The sequence below is a fragment of the Lygodium microphyllum genome, chromosome 10 (genome assembly GCF_053477565.2).
Source record: "Lygodium microphyllum isolate KBCC chromosome 10, Lygodium_microphyllum_v1.1.10, whole genome shotgun sequence".
Taxonomy (NCBI): Eukaryota; Viridiplantae; Streptophyta; class Polypodiopsida; order Schizaeales; family Lygodiaceae; genus Lygodium; species Lygodium microphyllum.
The window spans coordinates 111,119,853-111,135,404 of record NC_141144.1 but is presented as its reverse complement, the minus strand read 5'-3'; positions in this window follow the sequence as shown (position 1 = coordinate 111,135,404).

Below are 15,552 nucleotides of genomic sequence, written 5' to 3'. Positions count from 1 at the left end.
GATTCAGAGATAGAGACAAGAGTAAAAAGCTGAGTGCTCTCTCTTTCTTCTTTTATTATCTAATAGACCACACACATAACATAAGTGTATACAATAGTACTAAGGTCCGTAGGACCATTCACATTGGGTCTAAGACCACCGACTTATTTAATGTCCCACACTTGCTGACACAGCTAGACACAACTAATGTCGGTCATACATACTGATAGGAGAATAATAGGAGCTTGATATTCTAACACTCCCCCTCAATCTCCAATCATCTGATGAACTCCAAGTAGCTATCTAAAACTACTAAACTTATCTTTACCCAAAGACTTGGTAAAGATATCTGCAACCTGTTCATCAGTCTTCACATGCATAAGATCTACTCTCCCTGTAAGAACCATCTCTCTGATAAAATGGTAGTGTACCTCTATGTGCTTTGTCCTGGCATGGTATACTAGATTCATTGCCAGGAGTACACTATTGATATTATCTCATAATAAGGTCACTAGAGCATCCACCTGAATATCCAAATCAGCCATAAGCTTGAGTAGCCATGAAATCTCGCATGCTGCCAATGCAGCACCCCTGTACTCTGCCTCAGTACCAGACAATGCAATCGTTGGTTGCTTCTTGCTACTCTAGCTAATCATGCCACTTCCAAAGCCAAAAGCATAACCACTCGTAGATCTGCGATCATATGAGCATCCTGCCCAATTCGTATTTGTGTATCTAACAAGTTTCAAGGGCTTATCTCTCATATAGAATAACCCACAATCTATAGTGGACTTAACATATCTCATAATCTGCCTAATAGCATCCAAATGTGGCTTCCTAGGATTCCGCATAAACTGACTTATGAGCCCAACTGCATAACTCAAATCTGGCCTAGTGATGGTCAAGTAGATCAAACTTCCAACCATCTACCTGTACATAGTCACATCCTGAATTTCAGCTCCAGTGCTAATGTCCAGCTTGACATTCTAATCAAGGGGTGTATCCAATGGTTTTCATTTAGCCATGCCATACTTCTTCAGCATTTCAATGGCATAATGTTTCTGCATTAGCCATAAACCATTTTCAGCCTTGATTACCTCAATACCCCAAAAGTACTTCAATTCACTGAGACCTTTCATGTCAAATTCAGATTTCAGCATCTTCATTACATGATGTATGCCCAAGTCATCATCACCAGTGATGATCAAATCATCAACATATATGACCAGCACTACCAAGCCATTGTCAGTCTTGTTTGTAAATAGGCTATGATCAGCCCTACCAACAGTAAATCCCAACCTCTGCAAGTAGTTACTGATTCTAGCATGCCAAGCTCTCAGAGCCTACTTCAGCCCATACAGTGCCTTTTTCAGCTTGCATACATAAGGTTGAAAATCAAGGTGAACATACCCTTCTCGCTGAACCATATAGACATCCTCTGCTAAGTCACCATTAAGAAAGGCATTCTTCACGTCCATCTGCTGTAATTTCTAGCCTCTAGTATCAGCCAAACCAATCACAGTGCATGTGGTTGCCATCTTGACAACAGGGTTGAATGTTTCCTCATAATCAAGTCCATACTGTTGGGCATACCCCTTAGCAACCAGCCTGGCTTTGTACCTTTCCACAATGCCATCCGATTTGCATTTGATTTTGTAGAACCATTTGTAGCCAATTGTCTTTTTTCCTTCAGGTAGTGGCACAAGATCCCATGTCTTATTTTCAGCCAAGGCATTCATTTCTTCATCCATAGCTGCACACGAGTTCTCATCTTCCACTACTTCAGCATATGTACATGGTTCTTTGATATCCAAATCAGCCATAAGCTTGAGCAGCCATGAAATCTCACATGCTGCCAATGCAGCACCCCTGTACTCTGCCTCAGTGCTAGACAATGCAACCGTTGGTTGCTTCTTGCTGCTCCAGCCGATCATGCCACCTCCAAGGCCAAAAGCATAACCACTCGTAGATCTACGATCATATGAGCATCCTGCCCAATCCGCATCTGTGTATCCAACTAGTTTCAAGGGCTTATCTCTCATACAGAATAGCCCATAATCTACAGTGGACTTAACATATCTCATAATCCGCCTAACAGCATCCAAATGTGGCTTCCTGGGCTTCTGCATAAATTGACTTATGAGCCCAACTGCATAACTCAAATCTGGCCTAGTGATGGTCAAGTAGATCAGACTTCCAACCATCTGCATGTACATAGTCACATCCTAAATTTCAGCTCCAGTGCTAATGTCCAGCTTGACATTCTAATCAAGGGGTGTATCCAATGGTTTGCATTCAGCCATGCCATACTTCTTTAGCATTTCCATGGCATAATGTTTTTGCTATTAGATATGATCAATGCCCCACCCTCATTAGGTGCTACCAATGATCCATGGTGCTCAAAGTTGTAAGGCCCCCATTATGAGGAGAAGCCAAATGTGATCCCGGACATTGGTTGAGTCCTAACTTGTATATCAGATGAGGTCTATGTGACCGGATGGCAAAAAGGTGACTGTTGTGGGTCTAATCTTTGGGTTAGACGGAGTGGTTAAGCTGGTAGCAACTCGAGGCACATTGCATTGAGTTGCGTGGTAAGGGAGTTAAAAGGGGCCCCTATTGTGGGGTCCGGGGCCCGCGGAAGTGGCCCCTGGCTGGGGGGGTCCCAGGGGGGCCAGTGGCCCCCCTGGCGGGGGTCCGGGGGCAGCGCCCCCGGCCCGATGGTAAAGGGAATATTCCCTGGCAGACTAGTGGAGGCTCATATGGTAGGTCGGCGGTCAGCAGGCCGACCTAACGACCTTCGCGGGCTATAAAAGCTAAACCCCTTCGCAGCCATCTAACACTCATCTTTCACCCAGTCAGAGTTGTTGTTCCAGCTAGCCTTAAGCTCTTCACCTATCTTCTGTCTAGATCACCATCTAAGCTTCACACAGTGGAAGCGCACGGGTGGACAGAGCCATCTTTGTATCAGCTGTTTGGAGTCAAAGAATTTACTGATTCTCCTCTTATCTGTTGTGTACTCTCTATCTCTTTCTCAGATTCTGTTTGCTGCGCCGTGTAATATTTTACATTTGCATCAGCCATAAACCATTTTCAGCCTTGATTACCTCAATATTCAAAAAGTATTTCAATTCACCTAGATCTTTCATGTCAAATTCAAATTTTAGCATCTTCATTACATGATGTATGCCCAAGTCATCATCACCAGTGATTATCAAATCATTAACATATATGACTAGCACTACCAAGCCACTGTCGGTCTTCTTTGTAAATAGGCTGTGATCAGCGCTACTAACAGTAAAACCCAACCTCTGCAAGTAGTTACTGATCCTAGCATGCCAAGCTCTCAGAGCCTGCTTCAGCCCATACAATGCCTTTTTCAGCTTGCATACATAATGTTGAAAATCAGGGTGAACATACCCTTCTGGCTGAACCATATAGACATCCTTTGCTAAGTCACCATTAAGAAATACATTCTTAACGTCCATTTGCTGTAATTTCCATCCTCTAGCAGCAGCCAAAGCAATCACAGTGCCTATGGTTGCCATTTTGGCAACAGGGCTGAATAGTTCCTCATAATCAAGTCCATACTATTGGGCATACCCCTTAGCAACCAGCCTGGCTTTGTACCTTTCCACATTGCCATCTGACTTGCATTTGATTTTGTAGACCCATTTGCAGCCAATGGTCTTTTTTCCTTCAGGCAGTGGCACAAGATCCCATGTCTTATTTTCAGCCAAGGCATTCATTTCTTCATCAATAGCTGCACACTAGTTCTCATTTTCCACTGCTTCAGCATATGTACATGGTTCTTTGATCTCCATCACTTTTTTCATGTAAGCATAATGCTTTGCAGTGTAGCCACTATATGTCAACCTGTCAACAGGGCATCTAACCTCTATGAGCATCTAAGCTATTGTGCACTGCTCGATTCCCCTCTCTCATGAGGTGGAATGTACCTACTCTACCTTGCACTAGGCATATAGACAGCCAGAATACCAAGTTCACTATCTAAAGTGTCACTAAACTCATATCCAAAAGTCATATTACTAGGTGTCATCATCCTAGATACATCCTCAGTAACTTTCTCTTTTCCTTTGTCCGTGACATCATAACTCCCCCTCATTGACATATTGGTGTCAGTGGACGGTGAGCTCCTCAATCTCCTGTCCATGGAGATACTGTCTGACTACTAGGTCCTGTCATAGCAGTGCTCTGCTACATATCAACTGTAGATACATGAGTGGAAGGCATATCCGATGGCACTGTTGCCGGTGATACATACCAAGAATCCATCTCATCAAGAATAATATCCCTGCTCACCAAGGTTTCCCTAGTAGAGGGATCATAGCATTTGTATGCCTTATTCTCTTGCAAATATCCAATGAAGACACACTTATGTGCTTTTGGATCCAGCTTCTTCCTTTTTTCATTTGGAATATACACATAAGCAAGACAACCAAAGACTTTCATGTGACTTACATCCGGCTTATAGCCATACAGCTTCTCAAACGGTGTCATCTCATTAATACCTGCGGTGGGAGTCCGATTCAAGATATACATGGCCATCATAACAGCCTCAGCCCAATAATAGAGTGGCATCTTCTTCTCATTCATCATGGCACGAGTAGCTTCCATCAAGACCCTGTTCTTCCTTTCAGCTACCCCATTTTGCTGAGTGTAGCTGCAGGTAAGCTGCCTACATATGCTATTTTCAGCTAGAAAGTTGTCAAACTCATTTGACACATACTTCCCACCGCTATCTGACCTCAAGCAAGAGATATAATAGTCAAAAAAAATTTCAACCTGCTTTTTAAACTGCTAAAAAACCTCAAACACCTCATCCTTTGTCTTCAGAATGTAAACCCAAGTATAGCGATTGTAATCATCAATGAATGTAACATAATACTTCGAGCCTCCCATGGATGCATTATGGGCTGACCCCCAAACATCAAAGTGCACTAACTGCAACGGACGTGTACTCTGCCTTACATGCTTGAACCTTGACTGCTTACCAAATTGGCAAGCATCACATACATGACCAATATTTGAATATTGGAACTTGGGTAAACCTGTAACAAGCTGTTTTTTCTGCATAATTTGCAGCCTTTGCAGATCTACATGCCCCACTCTCTTGTGCCAAATTTCCAAGTCTCTGATAGTGCCAGAACCATGGGCAAACATGGCTGAATTTAGTTGAGGCAAGGTAGCATCAAGAGTAAACATTCTGCCATTCCTGTGACCACAAGCTATTAACTTGCATCCATTACCAAACTCTTCAATAAAGCAATCATACTTGTTGAATCTAACCTGCAAGTTGTACTTCGTCATCTGACCAACAGACAGTAGGTTCTTCGTAATCGAAGGAACATGCAATACATCATGCAAATTTTCCTTTTTACCATCATGAACCATAAGAGGCACTTTGCCTTTATGCTCAATGTTATGCTGCATGTCATCACCTGTATAGACATAGCCATTTTTTTCAGCCACCATATCAGTGAACCAATCACCATGAGGAATCACATGGTTTGATGCCCCTGAATCAATATACCAAACTACATCATCAGTGGATTTTTTAGCAACTCCGTCTTTTACATACTGCATGGCAAACAATCTATCTCTTGAAGTATCATCTGCCTGACTAGATGTAGCAAAATGCACATGTTGTTTGCCTTTCTGATTGCCCTGTTTCTTCCAGCAGTCCTTCGCAATATGCCCATACTTTTCGTAATAATGATAATCCTTATCCGTGTTCGGATTGTCGGATGGATGCTTCTGTTGCCAGGAGCCTCTACCTCTAGGGCTAGATCTCCCCCTGCCTCTAAAGTTTCCACCACCTCTTGCATTCGATATCTGCTGATTGTTATTGCCATAGGATGCATTATGGGTTGGCCTCCTCTGCCAAATCCATAGCCTCTACCACCGTTTCCACGGCCACGTTGATTGGAATAGAAAACTGCATCCTTGTTTTTAGAACTGCTAGATCCTGTAGCCAAACAAAGCTTAACCTCTTCATGGATAAGCAATGCAACCAGTTCATTGAAATCCGGCATTTCAGCCTGCACAGACTGAGAGCGGAGTTTTGATGCCGAGAAGTGCTTAAAAATAGCTAAAAATTATGAATATCAAGGGAAAAATATTCAACATTGAAGGTGGCGGCTCGACCTAGGACGATTTTAAGCGTCAAGTGCTTTAAAGGCGCCCGAGAGACACTTGTTGATTTTTAATAAATTTTTAGACTATAGTGTGGATTTTAAGGGAGTTACTGGCCAATGCCGGATGTCAAGCCGGACGCCCAGGATTTTTCAGAGCTCGATTCGGACACCGGACGGGGAAATGGCCAAGGAAATGGTCAAGATGCGAAGAGGTGGACAAAACTTTGGTCAAATGGGCAAGTGACCTTTGGGAGCCCAACATTTTAATGTAGCATGAAACTTTCATGCAAATGAGAGGAGCAAAACGTGGAGAGAGGAGGTGCTAGGATGAGCGGAAAAATGCGCCTCCTCCTCTCTCATCATGGCATGTAGGCTACAAACAACCCCCCCCCAATGATCATTGGCAGTGATTCCCCTCTGTATGCTGACTCTATCGCTGTGCTTCGCCCATCAAATGGTGGCCTCAATGGAGATCTTTGATTTGAGTCTTTCTCTCTCCTCCCTCTCTCTCCCTTAAGGGGTTGTTCTTGTGTGGAAGAAGACAATGAAGAATGATGGAGGAAAGCTTGTCCGGATGAGACCGGATTGCTTCCGGGTGGATGAAGACATGAAGAGTGCTGTTCTTGAAGATGCTGGACATTGAATGAGGGGGTTTGACACACAGTCCCATAGCAAAACCGAGATCCCGAGACACAAAGCCTAAGCACTAATTCAATTTTAATGAAGAAAAAATGAGTTTTTATGCTATTTGGGTGATGAAATATTGTTCCCATGGGCTGATTATGCATTATGATGTTGTTTGCTATGATTTTGATCAGTTTATGCTCAGAAAATCAGAGAATCGTAAGTATTATGACTGAAATTAATGGTATAAAACCTGTAAAACATGCGTTTAAGGGGCAAAATGGGATTATTTTTTTTGCAAAGTAAAGGGAAAACATGAGATATAACATCAATAAAACCTAAAATTTTGCTGTCAAGAAACCTAAGGGCCAAAGCCCATAATCAATCTCAATTTCTAGTCATTTTAATTGAAGAAAATAGAAGGAAAATACCAAAAAATGGTAAAAAATTGATTTTAAATGGAAGAAAATTAGGAAACGATAAAAGAAAAATTTCAAAAAATTACATAAGTGTTTGTGCAATGTATAATGAAGGTAGAGCACGAGGTTAGCCTCGGTTTACCCTCATTTCTATGTTTTTTGTCCGTATTTATTGCTTTCTCTACAAAGAAATACACATAAAATGACTCTTACACCTATCAACAATTGCAAAACATTAAACGGTAGGGTGAGAGGGGAGTTTGAGTGTCAAAGTACAATCTTAAATCTGATTTATGTGTTGCATCATGGCTATAGGACGTTGTTTTAAAATAAAGGAAAAGACAACATGAGTATAAGGCTCGGTGTCTCTCCTCGTTTCAATACATAAACGTCAGCATGGAAATCATGAAAAGATTGGTTTCGCACGATGCACAATGCTGATTTTCTATTGTTTGTGCACTAAACCATTCACATTATGCACTATGCATGGTTCATGGTATCGAAGGAAAAATCTCATGGATTGCATAGCAATTATTTTCTTAGGACTTTGACCCACGATTGAGAGTGTGAGGTTATCCCTTGCCGTAGGGTAGAGGATCAGTTTCCTAAGGGACTGTGAAGTGAGGAAGCATGGTATATCTCCTGGAAATACGAGAAATATAAAAGAGAGAAGTTTGTGCGCGTTTGTGTTTATATGTTTAGCAGTGCATCAAAGGGCCAATCCTTGAGATGTAGGAGAGCTGTAGTGGGGCTCCGACTATTAGTCGGTGGAGTGCCTCCATATGTATGTGATTGTGGCATTGCTAATGTATAAGGGTTCTCCCTTTGAGGAGTTTAAGGGAAATGTTGGACTATAAACTATAAACGCAGAAATTAAGCTTTAGGGCAGTTTGTCCTTTAGCATTAGATTGACGCTCCTGGTCCGCGAGGCCGTGAGGGTGTTTGTGTGTCATGAGCATGAGGGCCAGCTAGTGCTATAGCCAGTGCTGGCCCATTTCAGGTCCCATCAGTGGTGCATGTGCCAGGAGCCACTTATAAGCAGTGGTTTTTGGATCTAGGGTTTCTAGGGACCAAAAGGAAGTTGGTTTATGTCCTCTGACAAGGACAATCAAGCCGAAATCCAAAAATCTGAACATGCTGAGAGGGCTAGACGGCGGTTAGAGATCGTAAGCCATTATTCTCCTCAAAGGAGTAGCCCAGTACGTATATGAAGCAGTGGTCTTAGTTATTTACCTACTCCACCTATTCCATTAGATGCAGGAGGAAGTGTAAGATCTTCTTCTCCTCTACCAAGTCTACCCACTTCAAGTGGGGGTGTGAATCTGCCACTTCAAGCTCCTACTGCTAATCCGATTGTCACCATGGCACAGCCTATTGCAATTCCTACAGGGACGCCAGATTTACCAGCCTTAGGAGTTCCCTTGCCCATTTTTAATGGGTTAGCAGAAGAGGATGCAGAATTTCACATTTGTGAATTTCAGAGATTGATGTTCAATTATCGCATCCAAGATGAGGGACATCTCATGATGTTCTTCAATATGACGTTAAAAGCAAGGGCTGCAGTATAGTATTACATCATAGAGTCTAGAACCATAACCACCATTGATCAATTCTTTGCAGCTTTCCGAGCAAAATATGCCCCTGAAAGAGGTGGCCAATATTGGTTGCGGTTGAATGTAACACGTCAAGATCCTCACGAGAATGTGAAAGCATATGCTAAGAAGTTGAAGGAAGTATTCCGTAAGTTGCAAACTTACATTCCCATTCCACCGGCTGCCCAATTGCAATACTTTTTGCATGGGTTGGATTCTAATATCCAAGTACAATTGAGCAATGTGGCCTTGGTAGATATAGACGCTATTACGTGGACAGAGGGAGTAGAAGCACCATTACAAATGGCCTACTCCTCTCGAATGAATGTTAATGGGGGTTTAGTACCTAGTGGCAATCCATCATTGATGAATGGAAGTCAAGGGATTCCTATGACTAACCCTAATGGGAGAGGGAGTGTGGTTCAGAATGTACCTTTGCTGCCAGCTTCTCCCAGTGTGACTATGCCTATGGCAAGTCAGTTGGCTCCACCAAATGTTGGAGGCCAAGTTTCAAATTCTAACGTTCTTCCTGTGGGTCAACAGCCAATGCCAAATCAGATTTTTAGGCCAATGGAACGACGGATCGATGAGGCTATGAGTCGAGTGTATCTAATGTCCTTGGCAAAGTTAAGGACATGATGAAGCATTATACCGATATGATTTCTGAACAATATCGACAATTAGCCGTTGGCATTAATTTCTTGAAGAAGTAACAAAATCTGATAGGGAGTCGATGCCCTGAAGAAGGTGGACCCTCTAGATTCAGTTGTAATGGTGTGGTGGACAGCACTTCCCTAGAAATTGTCCAAATGTGAAATGTGACATTTGTGGGAAGTCGGGCCATTTAGCTGCTACCTGTTGGAGTAAGATTAGTTCTCTCCAACAAGGGAGTAAACAACCGGGCCCAGTGAATCATAGAGCGCAAGGAAATAACTTGCAACAGAATGATGCACCTAGGCAAATATTGCAGAGGGGAAAAACAACTATAGAAGAGTTGCCACAAGGCAACGGAGTCAGCCTTATTGAGGCTGTACAAGTTAATGATGTTGAAACCTCTAACTTAAGAGCTGTGATAAGAGGCCAAAAGGCTAAAGAGGTTGACAAAGATAATGCAAAACCGGTCGAGGTAAACCCTAAACAAGGGGATAAGGGGACGCAAGTCCAAAATCCTAGCATGGAAGGGGGACCGCTAAGACCGGTTGACAAGAAAGTTGACCCTAAGAAGGATGAGGCAGTGCCAAGAAAGAAGACAAGACCCAAGAAAGAAGCACCCAAACCAGTCCAAAGACCAAAAGAGAGGATGGTTTGGCGAGAAAAGAGAGCTTTGGCTACTTATCATGACTTTGATTTAGCAAGTTCTCTTTGCGAAGTTAAACCAAATGTGAACCTCTTGCAATTGATCAAATTATCTCCAGGAGTACGCAAGGAATTCAAGAAGATCTTGTGTATTGGGTATATTGTAGAACCCTTGGGCATAGCACAAGTAGAGGAAGATTGGTTTGAGAATGCTGAAAAGAACTGCCCTAGGGTTCCAGCTTATGTGGATGGAATATTAGTGGAACATGCCATTGTAAACACTGGATCCTTCATCAACATCATGAGTTCAGAGTTGATGGAGAGGCTGGGTCTAGGCATCCAGAAAAACAGCTCCACCCTTCTTAGAATGGCTGATGACAGTTTAAGACAACCAGAAGGTTGTGTTACTAAGGTCCATGTTACAGTTGCGAGTGTAGAATGTTTCTTGGACTTTAAGGTGATAAGATTTGCAAGACGTCCTAGCTATTGGGTTTTGCTAGGTAGGCCTTGGATCTTACGAACAGACTGTCAAGTTGATATACCCGATGGTCGAGTGGTTTTAGGTAGAGGTGCTAATCGAGTAATAGTCGATGCTTATCCTGAGTCTCCTCAAAGTGAGAGAGCTCCTTTATCTTCCACTGAATTAGAGACAGCAAATGATCCATCTGGTAGTGAGACATCATCCAATGATGAATCTAAGGAGGGGTCCACTACGGAGGATATCTATCAGATAACTCTAAATGAGCCGATAGAGCCTCAAGATAGGATAAGAGACGCGGATGTGATTGAGTTGTACCTTGGCACGCCGAATGATTCGCGGCCAATTAAATTAGGTTCCATGCTCAGTTCAGCAGAAAGGGAGGACTATGTGTCCTTGATCCAAGAATTCCACAATATCTTTGCTTGGAGTTATGATGAGCTGAGAGGCATCCCTCCCAACTTGGCTGTTCATACTATCCCTGTAAAAGAAGGCAGTCATCCTATGCGTCAGAAGGTAAGGCGTATGCCTTTTTAATTGAGGGACAGGCTGTTTGAGGAGTTGCAGAAGTTAAGGAAAGCTGGATTAATCTTCCCCGTACAACACAAAGAATGGTGTTCACCAGTTGTTATCAAGAAGAAGAAAAACAACCAGATCCAACTATGTGTAGATTTTAGAGAGCTGAATAAGCAGACGGTTAAGGATTACTACCCATTGTCGTTTATTGACTAGATTTTGGATCAACTAGCGGGTAGGGAGATATATTCGTTTATGGATTGCTTTACAGGATATAACCAGATGGAAATTGCAGAGGAAGACAAGCTGAAAATGACTTTTATTACTGTCTTTGGTACTTTTGCGTACATGTGATGGCATTTGGTTTATGCAATGCACCTGGATCGTGGAAACGAACAACAAACAAGACCTTTGGTGACATCTCCCCAGATGAGTTGAAAGTATTTATTGATAACCTGGGGGCAGCCACTGTAAGGGAAAGGACGTTGATTATTTTAAGAAAATTCTTTGAGCGTTGCAGACAATTTTGTATCGCTCTTAACCCACGAAAGTGTGTCTTTGGAGTACCTTATGGGCTATTGCTAGGCCATGTGGTCAGTTCAGTAGGGATAGCAACTGACCCTGAAAAGATCAAGGTTATAGTCGCTATGAGTCCACCACGCACTTCAAAAGAGGTTCATAGCTTTCTGTCATCGATAGGATACTATCGGAGGTTTATAAATGCCTTGGCAGAAAGAACGTTGCCATTAATGAATTTATTATCCTTTAGCTATTTATTTGAGTGAAGCGACCCTTGTAAGGTAGCTTTTGAGGATGTGAAGCAAGAGCTAGTAAAAGCACACATTTTAAAAGCACCTAAAAGAGGCGAGGTGTTCTATATATTTTCAGCAGCAGCCACCATGCATAGTATCAGCCTGCTGTTTAGCCCAAATCTGGGAGGACAAGTGGTATCATCCGATAGCTTTTGCTAGTCGAAAATTGGGCATTTCAGAGATCAATTATACATATATGGAGAAGTTATGTCTTGCGATGGTCTTTGGGACTAAGAAATTCAGGCACTACATCCTCTATGAAAAGGTAGTGTTCTATACGAAGGCGGAAGGACTTAGATTGCTTATGAACAAGCTATAGCCGCCTGATCGTTTGGCAAAGTGGTTAATCACTTTGCAGGAGTTCGATTATGAGATTAAGAGTAAGCCACCGAGGCTACAGGGTATTGTGGAATGTCTTGTGGATTTTGGGGAGCTGAAAGAGACTTTGGTTGAAGGAAGTGATATTGAAGAAGTGTTTAAAATTGATACAGCTTCCATTCCATCTTGGTATGCTGCTATTACGCATTATCTATCAACAGGAGAGACGGGAGCTAGTTTATCAAAGTCTAAAAAGAGGAAAATCAGATAGCAAGCTTTGAAGTTTTCCTTGATTGCAGGAACACTATATCGGTAGGGTGTTGATGATATTTACCACCGATGTGTGATGCCTGACGAGGTTCCTTTCATCTTGGAGGAGTGTCATGACTCTGCATGTGAAGGGCACTTTGCGAGACGGTTGACAGTGCAAAAAGCTTTACGAGCTGGGTATTGGTGGCCGTCCATCTTCCAAGATTCTTTTGAGTATGTAAAGAAATGTGATACTTGTCAGAGACATGATAGTAAAGAGAATAGAAAACGCCCACTTACGCCTATCATGGCTATCCTTCCATTTGAGAAGTGGGGCATTGATTTTGTGGGTCCTATTACCCCGTCGTCTACTACCCAGAAGAGATACATTATAGTAGCCCCACTGATTATTTCACAAAATGGTCAGAAGCACGGGCGATGAGACATGGCAATGCAAAAGAGACTGCAAGTTTCCTTTTAGAGCAGATTATCTGCCGTTTTGGTCCACCGAGGGAATTAGTGTCGGACCGTGGAACCCATTTTTTGAATAAAGTGATCAAAAGCTTGACAGAAGCGTGGCAAATCAAGAATAATAAAACGACTCCTTATAATCCGCAGGAAAACGGACAAGTTGAATAAGCAGCTTGTGGGGATCTTGTCTAAAATAGTCTCCAAGAAGAAACGGGACTGGGACAGGAAGCTGTATGTGGCAGTATGGGTGTACAATACCACGTTCAAGCGAGCTACTAGCCATACTCTATTTAAATTGGTTTATGGGGAAGAGTGTGTGTTACCCCTTGAAATCGAGTTGCCCACCATACGGTTTGCAATTAACCATTCTTTGGGAGATAAGGATTCCCTTTTTGAATGTTTCACGACCATGGCCCACCTGGGTGAGCTGAAGTTGCAGAGCTTACTACACCAGGTGGTAGCTAAACGTCGGGTGAAGCAATTGCATGACCTTAGAGCGAAGAAGTATACCTTTAAAAAAGTGCGTAGGGAGTTGTTTCCAGGGAAGTTAGAACCTAAATGGGATGGCCCCTACAAGATAGTGAGGCTAGGAAAGAATAGGTCTATGGCCCTATTAGCTGATCTACATGGAGTAAAGTTTAAAAATAAGGTTAATCTTAATAAGATTAAACCTTATTATTTCTAAGTATGCTAATACAGAGAAATGCATTGTAGGTCCATGCTGAGGATGATTTGAGACCTACAAAAGAGCTTAAAGTCGGTTGATGGGTCGGTTAATCCCTTATTTGGAGCACCCATATCTGGAGCAGAGATATCATCAGGGGAAACTCATCTGGTGGAGCAAAGGATACAAAGTGATTGAGCAAGAAGACAGAACATTTGTGTGGGAGATCAAAGTCTTCTGCCATCACTGCTTACGACTGTTGACAAGTATCCCTGTTGAGTTTAATGAAGAAGGTGGGATGGAGTCGTCAGTTCATCCTCTCAACATGCTAAACTTTGATTATCATAACTACAAATAGAGGAGTTTGCGATGGAAGGCTGTGTAAACCCATTGTGGACGTATATGTTATATTTTGACGGAGCGTCCAGGGGCCCTATAAAAAAGGGAGTGTTGGAGTAGTAATCCGAGATCCCCGACGTAGAGTTACGATAAGTTAGCTGCTTATCTCGGGGCAGGATTCACTAACAATATGGCGGAGTATAAAGCCTTGATTATGGGACTGCATATTGCCAAACAAGGTGGTATTCGTCGGTTGTTAGTAAAAGGGGATTCCCAGTTGATCCTGAATCAACTAGATGGGACATACATAGTGCGGAATCCCATTCTTTGTATGTATCATCAGACTGCTATGACCCTACTTGAGGAGTTTGAGAGAGTGTCTTTTCAATTGATTCCACGTTATTGGAATCAGTTTGTGGATTCACTGGCAAATCTCGCTTATGAGGAAGATCTTTTCTTTAACTATGGTCCTAGTTTGGATATTGTTATCAATGATGAAACAGGACCCGGTCGCTTGTGGGGAATGTTATCAGAGCATGCAATACATGGTAGACGATGGTTGATATGGGTGATGCAAAGAGTAGCCGAGACCAATCTACCGTTATTATCCTGGACCCATAGCTTAATTAGACAACATGTTATGCGTACGTCTCTTGTTGTATATGCAAGAGGGATGGGTCATAACCTTATGCATTTAGTTTAGGGTTGGGAGCCCTATGGTTTTCTCATTGGAAATGAGCCTATTATTGTATATCTGGATTCTTTCAGGGAGGATGTGTAGGTGTTATTCTGTTTGATTTCATTAGGCCAAGAGGGCTCGTGTTGTGAGGTGTTATTACTTTATTTCGTTAGGCCAAGAGGACCGATTCTTTTTTGTGGTGAAGTGTTTTATTTCATTAGGCCAAGAGGGCCAGTTGTCTGTTTAGTGCAGGTGCGGTTAATGGTTTCTTGTTTGAGTTTTGTGCTAGACAGGTTCGGAATAAGAGCTTGGAAGGAGCTTTTGTTGCGTGGACACTTCTTGTGGCCCTCTCCAGGTGATATCTCTCCTTTATGAGTACTGTGGTTGTTGTGCTATATGTGTTTGTGTGCTTGTAAGGGATTTTTCTTTTCTTCTTGGGGACCAGCGTCCAAGGCATGAAGTCCCGAGGTTTAGGTTAAGTATGTTTGAGGGAGGTCTGAGTAGTTGTTGCCTCGTGTAAAGACATTGCTACGCATTGAAAGACCTGTTTTAGAAGGGAGTCCTAATGACCCTGTTCTGCTAGCCTGCTAGATAGCCGTTCTAGGAGTTCTTGTTAGTTGTGACGCAGTCAGAGAAGTGTGCCGAAAGAAGAAAAATAATGATGATGAAAAAAAAATCTTGAATATCTTAAAGAAAATAAATAAATACAAAGGTGTGTAAAAAGGGGTTCTAACCCCTATAAAAATAAAAAAGAAAAGAAAAGAAATTTATGAGCAGTTGATCATCGCCTAGCGAGGGCTTGGTAGGTTCTTGGGGATGAGTCAGACTTGGGGCCGATGCCTTGTCTTCCTAGGGGTGGCATCTTGCTAGAAATAAAAAAGGAAGTAAGGAAGGTTGGAGTGAAAATAAAAGTGAGCATCAAAAAAGGATTAAGTGTCGCTTGCGAGGGCTTGGTAGGTTC